General features: G+C 41.5%; 11 non-coding genes across 11 annotated transcripts; 7 read left to right on the top strand and 4 right to left on the bottom strand.

The window, feature by feature from the left end:
• The first annotated feature begins 2,252 nt into the window (after positions 1-2,252).
• On the top strand, positions 2,253-2,324 carry trnaw-cca (transfer RNA tryptophan (anticodon CCA)). The gene has a single exon. It is a non-coding gene; the product is annotated as a tRNA-Trp (tRNA).
• Positions 2,325-3,784: 1,460 nt separating this feature from the next.
• trnaw-cca (transfer RNA tryptophan (anticodon CCA)) lies at positions 3,785-3,856 on the top strand. The gene has a single exon. It is a non-coding gene; the product is annotated as a tRNA-Trp (tRNA).
• A 1,471-nt stretch (positions 3,857-5,327) lies between these two features.
• On the top strand, positions 5,328-5,399 carry trnaw-cca (transfer RNA tryptophan (anticodon CCA)). Its single transcript has one exon. It is a non-coding gene; the product is annotated as a tRNA-Trp (tRNA).
• Positions 5,400-6,390: 991 nt separating this feature from the next.
• trnae-uuc (transfer RNA glutamic acid (anticodon UUC)) lies at positions 6,391-6,463 on the bottom strand. Its single transcript has one exon. It is a non-coding gene; the product is annotated as a tRNA-Glu (tRNA).
• A 168-nt stretch (positions 6,464-6,631) lies between these two features.
• On the top strand, positions 6,632-6,703 carry trnaw-cca (transfer RNA tryptophan (anticodon CCA)). Its single transcript has one exon. It is a non-coding gene; the product is annotated as a tRNA-Trp (tRNA).
• A 998-nt stretch (positions 6,704-7,701) lies between these two features.
• On the bottom strand, positions 7,702-7,774 carry trnae-uuc (transfer RNA glutamic acid (anticodon UUC)). Its single transcript has one exon. It is a non-coding gene; the product is annotated as a tRNA-Glu (tRNA).
• Positions 7,775-7,942: 168 nt separating this feature from the next.
• On the top strand, positions 7,943-8,014 carry trnaw-cca (transfer RNA tryptophan (anticodon CCA)). The gene has a single exon. It is a non-coding gene; the product is annotated as a tRNA-Trp (tRNA).
• A 998-nt stretch (positions 8,015-9,012) lies between these two features.
• Positions 9,013-9,085, bottom strand: trnae-uuc (transfer RNA glutamic acid (anticodon UUC)). The gene has a single exon. It is a non-coding gene; the product is annotated as a tRNA-Glu (tRNA).
• A 168-nt stretch (positions 9,086-9,253) lies between these two features.
• trnaw-cca (transfer RNA tryptophan (anticodon CCA)) lies at positions 9,254-9,325 on the top strand. The gene has a single exon. It is a non-coding gene; the product is annotated as a tRNA-Trp (tRNA).
• A 2,289-nt stretch (positions 9,326-11,614) lies between these two features.
• On the bottom strand, positions 11,615-11,687 carry trnae-uuc (transfer RNA glutamic acid (anticodon UUC)). Its single transcript has one exon. It is a non-coding gene; the product is annotated as a tRNA-Glu (tRNA).
• Positions 11,688-13,404: 1,717 nt separating this feature from the next.
• On the top strand, positions 13,405-13,476 carry trnaw-cca (transfer RNA tryptophan (anticodon CCA)). The gene has a single exon. It is a non-coding gene; the product is annotated as a tRNA-Trp (tRNA).
• Positions 13,477-16,829: the final 3,353 nt, after the last annotated feature.

The following is a 16,829-nucleotide window of genomic DNA, read 5'->3' as shown; positions in this document are numbered from 1 at the left end:
TCTGCATGTTTTGACCTCCTTTGAGCCAGTGTATTACTGAACACAATGCGCCAACAAAACAGAGTTTTTGGGATATAAAGAGGGACTTTCTCGAACAAAACAAACCTTTATTGTGGAGCTGGGACTCTTGTGACTGCAACCAGATGAAGATGTTCAAAGGTAAGTGATTCATTTTATCGCTATTTATGACTTTTGTGACTCGTCTACTTGGTTGGAATATGTTTTTGTAAGTGGGGCGCTGTCCTCAGATAATCGCATGGTAGGCTTTCGCAGTAAATCCTATTTGAAATGTGACAAAGCGGCTGGATTAACAAGAAGTTCATCTTTAAGCCGATGTATAGCACTTGTATTTTTGTGAATGTTTATATTGACTATTTCTATATTTTGAATTTGGCGCTCTGCAATTTCACCGGATGTTGTCGAGGCAGAACACCTGCGCCAGAAAAGGTAAACATTAAAGCAACGCCCAAATGGGGACTTGAACCCTGGACCCTCAGATTAAAAGTCTGATGCTCTACCGTCTGAGCTATCTGGGCTCTGCATCTGCTTATTTTCAGACACTTAACCTGCCGGGCAGAGGCACGTGCTGATGGTGGTGGCATTGTCAGATGGTTCATTTCCCCAGAGAACCAGGCCTCCATTTCAAATTATACACTCATTAAAATCTGAACTAGGCATCCTCTCCAAAGATGTTAAATGTCAATGACCTCGTGGCGCAACGGTAGCGCGTCTGACTCCAGATCAGAAGGTTGCGTGTTCAACTCACATCGTGGTCATGGTTTTTATGTGTGCAATCTCTGCCGCCTTTACTCAGTGAATCAGCACAAGTACCAATGTGGCTTTACAGTACTAATCTCGCACAGAAACGAACAAACCGATGCTGCTTTTGATGAAAATTGTCTCTCACAAAAACCTGTCACACTGCAAAATCTTAAATGAAATCATGTGATTGTCAGTCTTCGAACAGGGAGTTTAATGTATGCTTGGGGGCAGTTTTTTGATGCCTGGATGAGAAACGTTCCCAAAGTAAACTGCCTGTTACTCAGGCCCAGAAACTAGGATATGCATATAAATGGTAGATTTGGATAGAACACACTCTACAGTTTCCAGAACTGTTAAAATAATGTCTCTGAGTATAACAGAACTGATATGGCAGGCAAAAACCTGAAGAAAAGTTATCCAGGAGGTGGGATTTTTTTGATGTGGGTAGTTTTCAATTGAATGCCTATTGAGTTTCTAATGGGTTAGGATCCAGATTGCAGTTCCTATGGCTACCACTAGATGTCAACAGTCTTTAGACATTGGTTTAGACTTGTTTTCTGAAAAATGAAGAAGAATGAGACCTTGCTGTCAGTGGACTGAGGAAGCATGCAGTACTGGTTTGCGCGCGTGACAGAGTGCGCGCCCTTCGTTGTTTTTCATTTCTATTGAATACGCAATTGTCCGGTTGAAAATGTATTATTTAGACAATTGACAACGTGAGGATTAATTATGAACATCGTTTGACATGTTTCAACAAACTTTGCCGGTACTATTAGGATGTATTCGTCTGCATGTTTTGACCTCCTTTGAGCCAGTGTATTACTGAACACAATGCGCCAACAAAACAGAGTTTTTGGGATATAAAGAGGGACTTTCTCGAACAAAACAAACCTTTATTGTGGAGCTGGGACTCTTGTGACTGCAACCAGATGAAGATGTTCAAAGGTAAGTGATTAATTTTATCGCTATTTATGACTTTTGTGACTCGTCTACTTGGTTGGAATATGTTTTTGTAAGTGGGGCGCTGTCCTCAGATAATCGCATGGTAGGCTTTCGCAGTAAATCCTATTTGAAATGTGACAAAGCGGCTGGATTAACAAGAAGTTCATCTTTAAGCCGATGTATAGCACTTGTATTTTTGTGAATGTTTATATTGACTATTTCTATATTTTGAATTTGGCGCTCTGCAATTTCACCGGATGTTGTCGAGGCAGAACACCTGCGCCAGAAAAGGTAAACATTAAAGCAACGCCCAAACAGGGACTTGAACCCTGGACCCTCAGATTAAAAGTCTGATGCTCTACCGTCTGAGCTATCTGGGCTCTGCATCTGCTTATTTTCAGACACTTAACCTGCCGGGCAGAGGCACGTGCTGATGGTGGTGGCATTGTCAGATGGTTCATTTCCCCAGAGAACCAGGCCTCCATTTCAAATTATACACTCATTAAAATCTGAACTAGGCATCCTCTCCAAAGATGTTAAATGTCAATGACCTCGTGGCGCAATGGTAGCGTGTCTGACTCCAGATCAGAAGGTTGCGTGTTCAACTCACGTCGTGGTCATTGTTTTTATGTTTGCAATCTCTGCCGCCTTTACTCAGTGAATCAGCACAAGTACCAATGTGGCTTTACAGTACTAATCTCGCACAGAAACGAACAAACCGATGCTGCTTTTGATGAAAATTGTCTCTCACAAAAACCTGTCACACTGCAAAATCTTAAATGAAATCATGTGATTGTCAGTCTTCGAACAGGGAGTTTAATGTATGCTTGGGGGCAGTTTTTTGATGCCTGGATGAGAAACGTTCCCAAAGTAAACTGCCTGTTACTCAGGCCCAGAAACTAGGATATGCATATAAATGGTAGATTTGGATAGAACACACTCTACAGTTTCCAGAACTGTTAAAATAATGTCTCTGAGTATAACAGAACTGATATGGCAGGCAAAAACCTGAAGAAAAGTTATCCAGGAGGTGGGATTTTTTTGATGTGGGTAGTTTTCAATTGAATGCCTATTGAGTTTCTAATGGGTTAGGATCCAGATTGCAGTTCCTATGGCTACCACTAGATGTCAACAGTCTTTAGACATTGGTTTAGACTTGTTTTCTGAAAAATGAAGAAGAATGAGATCTTGCTGTCAGTGGACTGAGGAAGCATGCAGTACTGGTTTGCGCGCCCTTCGTTGTTTTTCATTTCTATTGAATACGCAATTGTCCGGTTGAAAATGTATTATTTAGACAATTGACAACGTGAGGATTAATTATGAACATCGTTTGACATGTTTCAACAAACTTTGCCGGTACTATTAGGATGTATTCGTCTGCATGTTTTGACCTCCTTTGAGCCAGTGTATTACTGAACACAATGCGCCAACAAAACAGAGTTTTTGGGATATAAAGAGGGACTTTCTCGAACAAAACAAACCTTTATTGTGGAGCTGGGACTCTTGTGACTGCAACCAGATGAAGATGTTCAAAGGTAAGTGATTAATTTTATCGCTATTTATGACTTTTGTGACTCGTCTACTTGGTTGGAATATGTTTTTGTAAGTGGGGCGCTGTCCTCAGATAATCGCATGGTAGGCTTTCGCAGTAAATCCTATTTGAAATGTGACAAAGCGGCTGGATTAACAAGAAGTTCATCTTTAAGCCGATGTATAGCACTTGTATTTTTGTGAATGTTTATATTGACTATTTCTATATTTTGAATTTGGCGCTCTGCAATTTCACCGGATGTTGTCGAGGCAGAACACCTGCGCCAGAAAAGGTAAACATTAAAGCAACGCCCAAACAGGGACTTGAACCCTGGACCCTCAGATTAAAAGTCTGATGCTCTACCGTCTGAGCTATCTGGGCTCTGCATCTGCTTATTTTCAGACACTTAACCTGCCGGGCAGAGGCACGTGCTGATGGTGGTGGCATTGTCAGATGGTTCATTTCCCCAGAGAACCAGGCCTCCATTTCAAATTATACACTCATTAAAATCTGAACTAGGCATCCTCTCCAAAGATGTTAAATGTCAATGACCTCGTGGCGCAATGGTAGCGTGTCTGACTCCAGATCAGAAGGTTGCGTGTTCAACTCACGTCGTGGTCATTGTTTTTATGTTTGCAATCTCTGCCGCCTTTACTCAGTGAATCAGCACAAGTACCAATGTGGCTTTACAGTACTAATCTCGCACAGAAACGAACAAACCGATGCTGCTTTTGATGAAAATTGTCTCTCACAAAAACCTGTCACACTGCAAAATCTTAAATGAAATCATGTGATTGTCAGTCTTCGAACAGGGAGTTTAATGTATGCTTGGGGGCAGTTTTTTGATGCCTGGATGAGAAACGTTCCCAAAGTAAACTGCCTGTTACTCAGGCCCAGAAACTAGGATATGCATATAAATGGTAGATTTGGATAGAACACACTCTACAGTTTCCAGAACTGTTAAAATAATGTCTCTGAGTATAACAGAACTGATATGGCAGGCAAAAACCTGAAGAAAAGTTATCCAGGAGGTGGGATTTTTTTGATGTGGGTAGTTTTCAATTGAATGCCTATTGAGTTTCTAATGGGTTAGGATCCAGATTGCAGTTCCTATGGCTACCACTAGATGTCAACAGTCTTTAGACATTGGTTTAGACTTGTTTTCTGAAAAATGAAGAAGAATGAGATCTTGCTGTCAGTGGACTGAGGAAGCATGCAGTACTGGTTTGCGCGCCCTTCGTTGTTTTTCATTTCTATTGAATACGCAATTGTCCGGTTGAAAATGTATTATTTAGACAATTGACAACGTGAGGATTAATTATGAACATCGTTTGACATGTTTCAACAAACTTTGCCGGTACTATTAGGATGTATTCGTCTGCATGTTTTGACCTCCTTTGAGCCAGTGTATTACTGAACACAATGCGCCAACAAAACAGAGTTTTTGGGATATAAAGAGGGACTTTCTCGAACAAAACAAACCTTTATTGTGGAGCTGGGACTCTTGTGACTGCAACCAGATGAAGATGTTCAAAGGTAAGTGATTCATTTTATCGCTATTTATGACTTTTGTGACTCGTCTACTTGGTTGGAATATGTTTTTGTAAGTGGGGCGCTGTCCTCAGATAATCGCATGGTAGGCTTTCGCAGTAAATCCTATTTGAAATGTGACAAAGCGGCTGGATTAACAAGAAGTTCATCTTTAAGACGATGTATAGCACTTGTATTTTTGTGAATGTTTATATTGACTATTTCTATATTTTGAATTTGGCGCTCTGCAATTTCACCGGATGTTGTCGAGGTGGGTTGCTAGCAGAACACCTGCGCCAGAAAAGGTAAACATTAAAGCAACGCCCAAACAGGGACTTGAACCCTGGACCCTCAGATTAAAAGTCTGATGCTCTACCGACTGAGCTATCTGGGCTCTGCATCTGCTTATTTTCAGACACTTAACCTGCCGGGCAGAGGCACGTGCTGATGGGGGTGGCATTGTCAGATGGTTCATTTCCCCAGAGAACCAGGCCTCCATTCCAAATTATACACTCATTAAAATCTGAACTATGCATCCTCTCCAAAGATGTTAAATGTCAATGACCTCGTGGCGCAATGGTAGCGCGTCTGACTCCAGATCAGAAGGTTGCGTGTTCAACTCACGTCGTGGTCATGGTTTTTATGTGTGCAATCTCTGCCGCCTTTACTCAGTGAATCAGCACAAGTACCAATGTGGCTTTACAGTACTAATCTCGCACAGAAACCAACAAACCAATGCTGCTTTTGATGAAAATTGTCTCTCACAAAAACCTGTCACACTGCAAAATCTTAAATGAAATCATGTGATTGTCAGTCTTCGAACAGGGAGTTTAATGTATGCTTGGGGGCAGTTTTCTGATGCCTGGATGAGAAACGTTCCCAAAGTAAACTGCCTGTTACTCAGGCCCAGAAACTAGGATATGCATATAAATGGTAGATTTGGATAGAACACACTCTACAGTTTCCAAAACTGTTAAAATAATGTCTCTGAGTATAACAGAACTGATATGGCAGGCAAAAACCTGAAGAAAAGTTATCCAGGAAGTGGGATTTTTTTGATGTGGGTAGTTTTCAATTGAATGCCTATTGAGTTTCTAATGGGTTAGGATCCAGATTCAACAAACTTTGCCGGTACTATTAGGATGTATTCGTCTGCATGTTTTGACCTCCTTTGAGCCAGTGTATTACTGAACACAATGCGCCAACAAAACAGAGTTTTTGGGATATAAAGAGGGACTTTCTCTGACAAAACAAACCTTTATTGTGGAGCTGGGACTCTTGTGACTGCAACCAGATGAAGATGTTCAAAGGTAAGTGATTCATTTTATCGCTATTTATGACTTTTGTGACTCGTCTACTTGGTTGGAATATGTTTTTGTAAGTGGGGCGCTGTCCTCAGATAATCGCATGGTAGGCTTTCGCAGTAAATCCTATTTGAAATGTGACAAAGCGGCTGGATTAACAAGAAGTTAATCTTTAAACCGATGTATAACACTTGTATTTTTGTGAATGTTTATATTGACTATTTCTATATTTTGAATTTGGCGCTCTGCAATTTCACCGGATGTTGTCGAGGTGGGTTGCTAGCAGAACACCTGCGCCAGAAAAGGTAAACATTAAAGCAACGCCCAAACAGGGACTTGAACCCTGGACCCTCAGATTGAAAGTCTGATGCTCTACCGACTGAGCTATCTGGGCTCTGCATCTGCTTATTTTCATACACTTAACCTGCCGGGCAGAGGCACGCGCTGATGGGGGTGGCATTGTCAGATGGTTCATTTCCCCAGAGAACCAGGCCTTTATTCCAAATTATACACTCATTAAAATCTGAACTAGGCATCCTCTCCAAAGATGTTAAATTCCAATGACCTCGTGGCGCAATGGTAGCGCGTCTGACTCCAGATCAGAAGATTGTGTGTTCAACTCACGTCGTGGTCATGGTTTTTATGTGTGCAATCTCTGCCGCCTTTACTCAGTGAATCAGCACAAGTACTGTGGCTTTATGTGGCTTTACAGTACTAATCTCACACAGAAACCAACAAACCAATGCTGCTTTTGATGAAAATTGTCTCTCACAAAAACCTGTCACACTGCAAAATCCTAAATGAAATCATGTGATTGTCAGTCTTCGAACAGGGAGTTTAATGTATGCTTGGGGGCAGTTTTTTGATGCCTGGATGAGAAACGTTCCCAAAGTAAACTGCCTGTTACTCAGGCCCAGAAACTAGGATATGCATATAAATTGTATATTTGGATAGAACACACTCTACAGTTTCCAGAACTGTTAAAATAATGTCTCTGAGTATAACAGAACTGATATGGCAGGCAAAAACCTGAAGAAAAGTTATCCAGGAGGTGGGATTTTTTTGATGTGGGTAGTTTTCAATTGAATGCCTATTGAGTTTCTAATGGGTTAGGATCCAGATTCAACAAACTTTGCCGGTACTATTAGGATGTATTCGTCTGCATGTTTTGACCTCCTTTGAGCCAGTGTATTACTGAACACAATGCGCCAACAAAACAGAGTTTTTGGGATATAAAGAGGGACTTTCTCTGACAAAACAAACCTTTATTGTGGAGCTGGGACTCTTGTGACTGCAACCAGATGAAGATGTTCAAAGGTAAGTGATTCATTTTATCGCTATTTATGACTTTTGTGACTCGTCTACTTGGTTGGAATATGTTTTTGTAAGTGGGGCGCTGTCCTCAGATAATCGCATGGTAGGCTTTCGCAGTAAATCCTATTTGAAATGTGACAAAGCGGCTGGATTAACAAGAAGTTAATCTTTAAACCGATGTATAACACTTGTATTTTTGTGAATGTTTATATTGACTATTTCTATATTTTGAATTTGGCGCTCTGCAATTTCACCGGATGTTGTCGAGGTGGGTTGCTAGCAGAACACCTGCGCCAGAAAAGGTAAACATTAAAGCAACGCCCAAACAGGGACTTGAACCCTGGACCCTCAGATTGAAAGTCTGATGCTCTACCAACTGAGCTATCTGGGCTCTGCATCTGCTTATTTTCATACACTTAACCTGCCGGGCAGAGGCACGCGCTGATGGGGGTGGCATTGTCAGATGGTTCATTTCCCCAGAGAACCAGGCCTTTATTCCAAATTATACACTCATTAAAATCTGAACTAGGCATCCTCTCCAAAGATGTTAAATTCCAATGACCTCGTGGCGCAATGGTAGCGCGTCTGACTCCAGATCAGAAGATTGTGTGTTCAACTCACGTCGTGGTCATGGTTTTTATGTGTGCAATCTCTGCCGCCTTTACTCAGTGAATCAGCACAAGTACTGTGGCTTTATGTGGCTTTACAGTACTAATCTCACACAGAAACCAACAAACCAATGCTGCTTTTGATGAAAATTGTCTCTCACAAAAACCTGTCACACTGCAAAATCCTAAATGAAATCATGTGATTGTCAGTCTTCGAACAGGGAGTTTAATGTATGCTTGGGGGCAGTTTTTTGATGCCTGGATGAGAAACGTTCCCAAAGTAAACTGCCTGTTACTCAGGCCCAGAAACTAGGATATGCATATAAATGGTATATTTGGATAGAACACACTCTACAGTTTCCAGAACTGTTAAAATAATGTCTCTGAGTATAACAGAACTGATATGGCAGGCAAAAACCTGAAGAAAAGTTATCCAGGAGGTGGGATTTTTTTGATGTGGGTAGTTTTCAATTGAATGCCTATTGAGTTTCTAATGTGTTAGGATCCAGATTCAACAAACTTTGCCGGTACTATTAGGATGTATTCGTCTGCATGTTTTGACCTCCTTTGAGCCAGTGTATTACTGAACACAATGCGCCAACAAAACAGAGTTTTTGGGATATAAAGAGGGACTTTCTCTGACAAAACAAACCTTTATTGTGGAGCTGGGACTCTTGTGACTGCAACCAGATGAAGATGTTCAAAGGTAAGTGATTCATTTTATCGCTATTTATGACTTTTGTGACTCGTCTACTTGGTTGGAATATGTTTTTGTAAGTGGGGCGCTGTCCTCAGATAATCGCATGGTAGGCTTTCGCAGTAAATCCTATTTGAAATGTGACAAAGCGGCTGGATTAACAAGAAATTAATCTTTAAACCGATGTATAACACTTGTATTTTTGTGAATTTTTATATTGACTATTTCTATATTTTGAATTTGGCGCTCTGCAATTTCACCGGATGTTGTCGAGGTGGGTTGCTAGCAGAACACCTGCGCCAGAAAAGGTAAACATTAAAGCAACGCCCAAACAGGGACTTGAACCCTGGACCCTCAGATTGAAAGTCTGATGCTCTACCAACTGAGCTATCTGGGCTCTGCATCTGCTTATTTTCATACACTTAACCTGCCGGGCAGAGGCACGCGCTGATGGGGGTGGCATTGTCAGATGGTTCATTTCCCCAGAGAACCAGGCCTTTATTCCAAATTATACACTCATTAAAATCTGAACTAGGCATCCTCTCCAAAGATGTTAAATTCCAATGACCTCGTGGCGCAATGGTAGCGCGTCTGACTCCAGATCAGAAGATTGTGTGTTCAACTCACGTCGTGGTCATGGTTTTTATGTGTGCAATCTCTGCCGCCTTTACTCAGTGAATCAGCACAAGTACCAATGTGGCTTTACAGTACTAATCTCACACAGAAACCAACAAACCAATGCTGCTTTTGATGAAAATTGTCTCTCACAAAAACCTGTCACACTGCAAAATCCTAAATGAAATCATGTGATTGTCAGTCTTCGAACAGGGAGTTTAATGTATGCTTGGGGGCAGTTTTTTGATGCCTGGATGAGAAACGTTCCCAAAGTAAACTGCCTGTTACTCAGGCCCAGAAACTAGGATATGCATATAAATGGTATATTTGGATAGAACACACTCTACAGTTTCCAGAACTGTTAAAATAATGTCTCTGAGTATAACAGAACTGATATGGCAGGCAAAAACCTGAAGAAAAGTTATCCAGGAGGTGGGATTTTTTTGATGTGGGTAGTTTTCAATTGAATGCCTATTGAGTTTCTAATGGGTTAGGATCCAGATTCAACAAACTTTGCCGGTACTATTAGGATGTATTCGTCTGCATGTTTTGACCTCCTTTGAGCCAGTGTATTACTGAACACAATGCGCCAACAAAACAGAGTTTTTGGGATATAAAGAGGGACTTTCTCTGACAAAACAAACCTTTATTGTGGAGCTGGGACTCTTGTGACTGCAACCAGATGAAGATGTTCAAAGGTAAGTGATTCATTTTATCGCTATTTATGACTTTTGTGACTCGTCTACTTGGTTGGAATATGTTTTTGTAAGTGGGGCGCTGTCCTCAGATAATCGCATGGTAGGCTTTCGCAGTAAATCCTATTTGAAATGTGACAAAGCGGCTGGATTAACAAGAAGTTAATCTTTAAACCGATGTATAACACTTGTATTTTTGTGAATGTTTATATTGACTATTTCTATATTTTGAATTTGGCGCTCTGCAATTTCACCGGATGTTGTGGAGGTGGGTTGCTAGCAGAACACCTGCGCCAGAAAAGGTAAACATTAAAGCAACGCCCAAACAGGGACTTGAACCCTGGACCCTCAGATTAAAAGTCTGATGCTCTACCGACTGAGCTATCTGGGCTCTGCATCTGCTTATTTTCATACACTTAACCTGCCGGGCAGAGGCACGCGCTGATGGGGGTGGCATTGTCAGATGGTTCATTTCCCCAGAGAACCAGGCCTTTATTCCAAATTATACACTCATTAAAATCTGAACTAGGCATCCTCTCCAAAGATGTTAAATTCCAATGACCTCGTGGCGCAATGGTAGCGCGTCTGACTCCAGATCAGAAGATTGTGTGTTCAACTCACGTCATGGTTTTTATGTGTGCAATCTCTGCCGCCTTTACTCAGTGAATCAGCACAAGTACCAATGTGGCTTTACAGTACTAATCTCGCACAGAAACGAACAAACCAATGCTGCTTTTGATGAAAATTGTCTCTCACAAAAACCTGTCACACTGCAAAATCCTAAATGAAATCATGTGATTGTCAGTCTTCGAACAGGGAGTTTAATGTATGCTTGGGGGCAGTTTTTTGATGCCTGGATGAGAAACGTTCCCAAAGTAAACTGCCTGTTACTCAGGCCCAGAAACTAGGATATGCATATAAATGGTAGATTTGGATATAACACACTCTACAGTTTCCAGAACTGTTAAAATAATGTCTCTCAGTATAAGAGAACTGATATGGCAGGCAAAAACCTGAAGAAAAGTTATCCAGGAGGTGGGATTTTTTTGATGTGGGTAGTTTTCAATTGAATGCCTATTGAGTTTCTAATGGGTTAGGATCCAGATTCAACAAACTTTGCCGGTACTATTAGGATGTATTCGTCTGCATGTTTTGACCTCCTTTGAGCCAGTGTATTACTGAACACAATGCGCCAACAAAACAGAGTTTTTGGGATATAAAGAGGGACTTTCTCTGACAAAACAAACCTTTATTGTGGAGCTGGGACTCTTGTGACTGCAACCAGATGAAGATGTTCAAAGGTAAGTGATTCATTTTATCGCTATTTATGACTTTTGTGACTCGTCTACTTGGTTGGAATATGTTTTTGTAAGTGGGGCGCTGTCCTCAGATAATCGCATGGTAGGCTTTCGCAGTAAATCCTATTTGAAATGTGACAAAGCGGCTGGATTAACAAGAAGTTAATCTTTAAACCGATGTATAACACTTGTATTTTTGTGAATGTTTATATTGACTATTTCTATATTTTGAATTTGGCGCTCTGCAATTTCACCGGATGTTGTCGAGGTGGGTTGCTAGCAGAACACCTGCGCCAGAAAAGGTAAACGTTAAAGCAACGCCCAAACAGGGACTTGAACCCTGGACCCTCAGATTGAAAGTCTGATGCTCTACCGACTGAGCTATCTGGGCTCTGCATCTGCTTATTTTCATACACTTAACCTGCCGGGCAGAGGCACGCGCTGATGGGGGTGGCATTGTCAGATGGTTCATTTCCCCAGAGAACCAGGCCTCCATTCCAAATTATACACTCATTAAACTAGGCATCCTCTCTAAAGATGTTAAATGCCAATAACCTTGTGGCGCAATGGTAGCGTGTCTGACTCCAGATCAGAAGGTTGCGTGTTCAACTCACGTCGTGGTCATGGTTTTTATGTGTGCAATCTCTGCCGCCTTTACTCAGTGAATCAGCACAAGTACTGTGGCTTTATGTGGCTTTACAGTACTAATCTCACACAGAAACCAACAAACCAATGCTGCTTTTGATGAAAATTGTCTCTCACAAAAACCTGTCACACTGCAAAATCCTAAATGAAATCATGTGATTGTCAGTCTTCGAACAGGGAGTTTAATGTATGCTTGGGGGCAGTTTTTTGATGCCTGGATGAGAAACGTTCCCAAAGTAAACTGCCTGTTACTCAGGCCCAGAAACTAGGATATGCATATAAATGGTAGATTTGGATATAACACACTCTACAGTTTCCAGAACTGTTAAAATAATGTCTCTCAGTATAACAGAACTGATATGGCAGGCAAAAACCTGAAGAAAAGTTATCCAGGAGGTGGGATTTTTTTGCTGTGGGTAGTTTTCAATTGAATGCCTATTGAGTTTCTAATGGGTTAGGATCCAGATTGCAGTTCCTATGGCTACCACTAGATGTCAACAGTCTTTAGACATTGGTTTAAACTTGTTTTCTGAAAAATGAAGAAGAATGAGACCTTGCTGTCAGTGGACTGAGGAAGCATGCAGTACTGGTTTGCGCGCGTGACAGAGTGCGCGCCCTTCGTTGTTTTTCATTTCTATTGAATACGCAATTGTCCGGTTGAAAATGTATTATTTAGACAATTGACAACGTGAGGATTAATTCTGAACATCGTTTGACATGTTTCAACAAACTTTGCCGGTACTATTAGGATGTATTCGTCTGCATGTTTTGACCTCCTTTGAGCCAGTGTATTACTGAACACAATGCGCCAACAAAACAGAGTTTTTGGGATATAAAGAGGGACAAAACAAACCTTTATTGTGGAGCTGGGACTCTTGTGACTGCAACCAGATGAAGATGTTCAAAGGTAAGTGATTCATTTTATCGCTATTTATGACTTTTGTGACTCGTCTACTTGGTTGGAATATGTTTTTGTAAGTGGGGCGCTGTCCTCAGATAATCGCATGGTAGGCTTTCGCAGTAAATCCTATTTGAAATGTGACAAAGCGGCTGGATTAACAAGAAGTTCATCTTTAAGCCGATGTATAGCACTTGTATTTTTGGGAATGTTTATATTGACTATTTCTATATTCTGAATTTGGCGCTCTGCAATTTCACCGGATGTTGTCGAGGTGGGTTGCTAGCAGAACACCTGCGCCAGAAAAGGTAAACATTAAAGCAACGCCCAAACAGGGACTTGAACCTTGGACCCTCAGATTAAAAGTCTGATGCTCTACCGACTGAGCTATCTGGGCTCTACATCTGCTTATTTTCATACACTTAACCTGCCGGGCAGAGGCACGTGCTGATGGGGGTGGCATTGTCAGATGGTTCATTTCCCCAGAGAACCAGGCCTCCATTCCAAATTATACACTCATTAAAATCTGAACTAGGCATCCTCTCCAAAGATGTTAAATGCCAATGACCTCGTGGCGCAATGGTAGCGTGTCTGACTCCAGATCAGAAGGTTGCGTGTTCAACTCACGTCGTGGTCATGATTTTTACGTGTGCAATCTCTGCCTCCTTTACTCAGTGAATCAGCACAAGTACCAATGTGGCTTTACAGTACTAATCTCGCACGGAAACGAACAAACCAATGCTGCTTTTGATGACAATTGTCTGTCATAAAAACCTGGCACACTGCAAAATCCTAAATGAAATCATGTGATTGTCATTCTTCTAACAGGGAGTTTAATGTATGGCTTATGGGCAGTTTTTTGACGTCTGGATGTGAAACGTGCCCAAAGTAAACTGCCTGTTACTCAGGCCCAGAAACTAGGATATGCATATACATGATTGATTTGGATAGAACACACTCTAAAGTTTCCAAAACTGTTAACATGACGTCTCTGAGTATAATAGAACCGATATGGCAGGTGAAAACCTGAGGAAAACTTATCCAGGAGGTGGGATTGATCTGGGTTGTTTTCAATTGAATGCCTATTGAGTTTTTAATGGGTTAGGACCCAGATTGCAGTTCCTATGGCTACCACAAGATGTCAACATTCTTTAGACATTGTTTCAGGCTTGTTTTCTGAAAAATGAAGAAGAATGAGACCTTGCTGTCAGTGGACTGAGGAAGCATGCAGTGCTGCCGTACCAGGCAGTGATGCAACATGTCAGGATGCTCTCGATGTTGCAGCTGTTGCAGCTGTAGAACCTTTTGAGGATCTCAGGACCCATGCCAAATCTTTTTAGTTTCCTGACTCGACTGTCTTGGTGTGTTTGGACCATTCTAGTTTGTTGTTGATATGGACACCATGGAATTTGAAGCTCTCAAATTGCTCCATTACAGCCTGTCGATGAGAATGGGGGCGTGCTCGATGCTCCTTTTCCTGTAGTCCACAATCATCCCCTTTAGTCTTGGTTACGTTGAGGTATAGTTTGTTATTCTGGCACAACCCGGCCAGGTGTCTGACCTCCTCCCTATAGGCTGTCTCGTCGTTGTCGGTGATCAGGCCTACCACCACTGTTGTGTCGTCAGCAAACTTAATGATGGCCATACGACTCCTGAACAGGTAACCAAATGGTTACCCGGACTATTTGCATTGTGTGCCCCCCCCCCCGCCAACACAGTCTTTTTTTTTCTTATATGCATAGTCACTTTAACTATATGTTCATGTACATACTACCTCAATACTACCTGTTGTTCTGCCCCTGAACAGGCAGTTAATCCACTGTTCCTAGGCCGTCATTGAAAATAAGAATTTGTTCTTAACTGACTTGCCTAGTTAAATAGTTAAATAAAGGTAAAAATAAATAAATTAAATTAAATGGGCCTGACCAACCAGTGCTCCCGCCCATTGGATAACAGGGCTATATGCATTGTGTCCACACACACATACCTTTTTCTTTTTTTCTTTTTTCCCCCCGCACCATTGGTTAGAGCCTGTAAGTAAGCATTTCACTGTAAGGTCTACAGGTGTTGTATTCAGCGCACGTGACAAATAAACTTTGATTTGATTTGATTTGGTCAAAAGGACTCTGTGAGGATTAGAAGACTGGTCAAAAGGACTCTGTGAGGATTAGAAGACTAGTCAAAAGGACTCTGTGGGGATTAGAAGACTGGTCAAAAGGACTCTGTGGGGATTAGAAGACTGGTCAAAAGGACTCTGTGAGGATTAGAAGACTGGTCAAAAGGACTCTGTGGGGATTAGAAGACTGGTCAAAAGGACTCTGTGAGGATTAGAAGACTGGTCAAAAGGACTCTGTGAGGATTAGAAGACTGGTCAAAAGGACTCTGTGAAGATTAGAATACTGGTCAAAAGGACTCTGTGGGGATTAGAATACTGGTCAAAAGGACTCTGTGAGGATTAGAAGACTGGTCAAAAGGACTCTGTGAGGATTAGAAGACTGGTCAAAAGGACTCTGTGAGGATTAGAAGACTGGTCAAAAGGACTCTGTGAGGATTAGAAGACTGGTCAAAAGGACTCTGTGAAGATTATAAAATTGGTCCATCATGGGCATATCGCTAAATACTAGATTGAGATTTCAAGTTAGGATTGTGCTCATGTTGTATTTGGCATTGTCCTTTGTGAAAAATTCTATGAACACATTGATCATTTCAGATAAAAAAAATCAGAATGACATTTTATAACCGATACTTGACTGCCACAGTGATAGGTCTGATACTTGTCTGATCAGCAGTGCAACAATATGGGACATGCTGAAGGTCAAAGCCACGGAGAATAGCTTTTAAGAACAGTCCTATTGTCAATTAATTGTAGCCTAGTCTCGTTACAGCCTTAGTAGCTGGTTTAGTTCTTGGTGCTGAGATTGTAGTCGCACAACCTACTGGATTCCATGGAAGCCACACAAGTGAAGGTGTAGTCAGGACAAAAGATGGAAAGATAACATACGGAACAGGGTTCTAGAAAACCCTGGATCACCTTTGGGGCTGCAGTCTCTCCAATCTCAGGCTTTGGAGAGTCAATTCTTCCATATCTTTGCTGCCATATATCTACAGTGACACATTGCAGAGTTACAACATTCTTGTGTGTGTGTGTGTGTGTGTGTGTGTGTCTGTTTGCATGTGTGTGCGTGTGCATGCGTGCGTGTGTGTGTGTTTACGTGTGTGTGTGTGTGCATGTGCGTGTCTGTGTGTGCGTATTTCTGTTTGCGTGTGTGTGCGATCGATGTTGGATGGTGTTTTCAGACAGTAATAGAAAACATAGCTTTATACAGGCTGATTGGTATAACCAACCTTAAATGGAACGTTAGGACTGACCTTTTTTGACCGGGTCTGTTTTTATTGATGCAATATGCCGCCATTTTTCCGAACTGTAATGCAAAGTGCTTCATCCTAGCGTGACCTGATTGTAGGTAACGACATGAGATGCTGTGTTTCCATTGATAACATCTGGTGAAAACACTGTGGAATAACCTCTCCAGCTGTGTGATTCTGTCTGTCGCACACTGCCAAAATGGTTTTGTCTCAAACAAATTGGCTGGAATTAAGTGACATTTACGGCCAGGGTAATATCATCAATATTCATGGTCCAGGGTAATAATCCATATTCATGGACCAGGGTAATATCATCAATATTCATGGACCAGGGTAATATCATCAATATTCATGGACCAGGGTAATAATCCATATTCATGGACCAGGGTAATATCATCAATATTAATGGGCCAGGGTAATAATCCATATTCATGGACCAGGGTAATATCGTCAATATTCATGGTTAGAAGTTTGCTTTGTTAGAAGTGTGCTTATTGGGAGCAGCAAATGGTGAGCAGACTTGCATCTCTATCTTTCTGGCCCTCACTTTTTCATTCCCCATCTCTCTCTCTCTCTCTCTCTCTCTCTCTCTCTCTCTCTCTCTCTCTCTCTCTGTAGCTCTCT

The sequence above is a fragment of the Oncorhynchus mykiss genome, chromosome 28, assembly GCF_057628025.1.
Source record: "Oncorhynchus mykiss isolate SJ-2025 chromosome 28, ASM5762802v1, whole genome shotgun sequence".
Lineage (NCBI taxonomy): Eukaryota > Metazoa > Chordata > Actinopteri > Salmoniformes > Salmonidae > Oncorhynchus > Oncorhynchus mykiss.
Note: the sequence above shows the minus strand (reverse complement) of the source record. Positions and strands in the feature narration are given on the sequence as shown.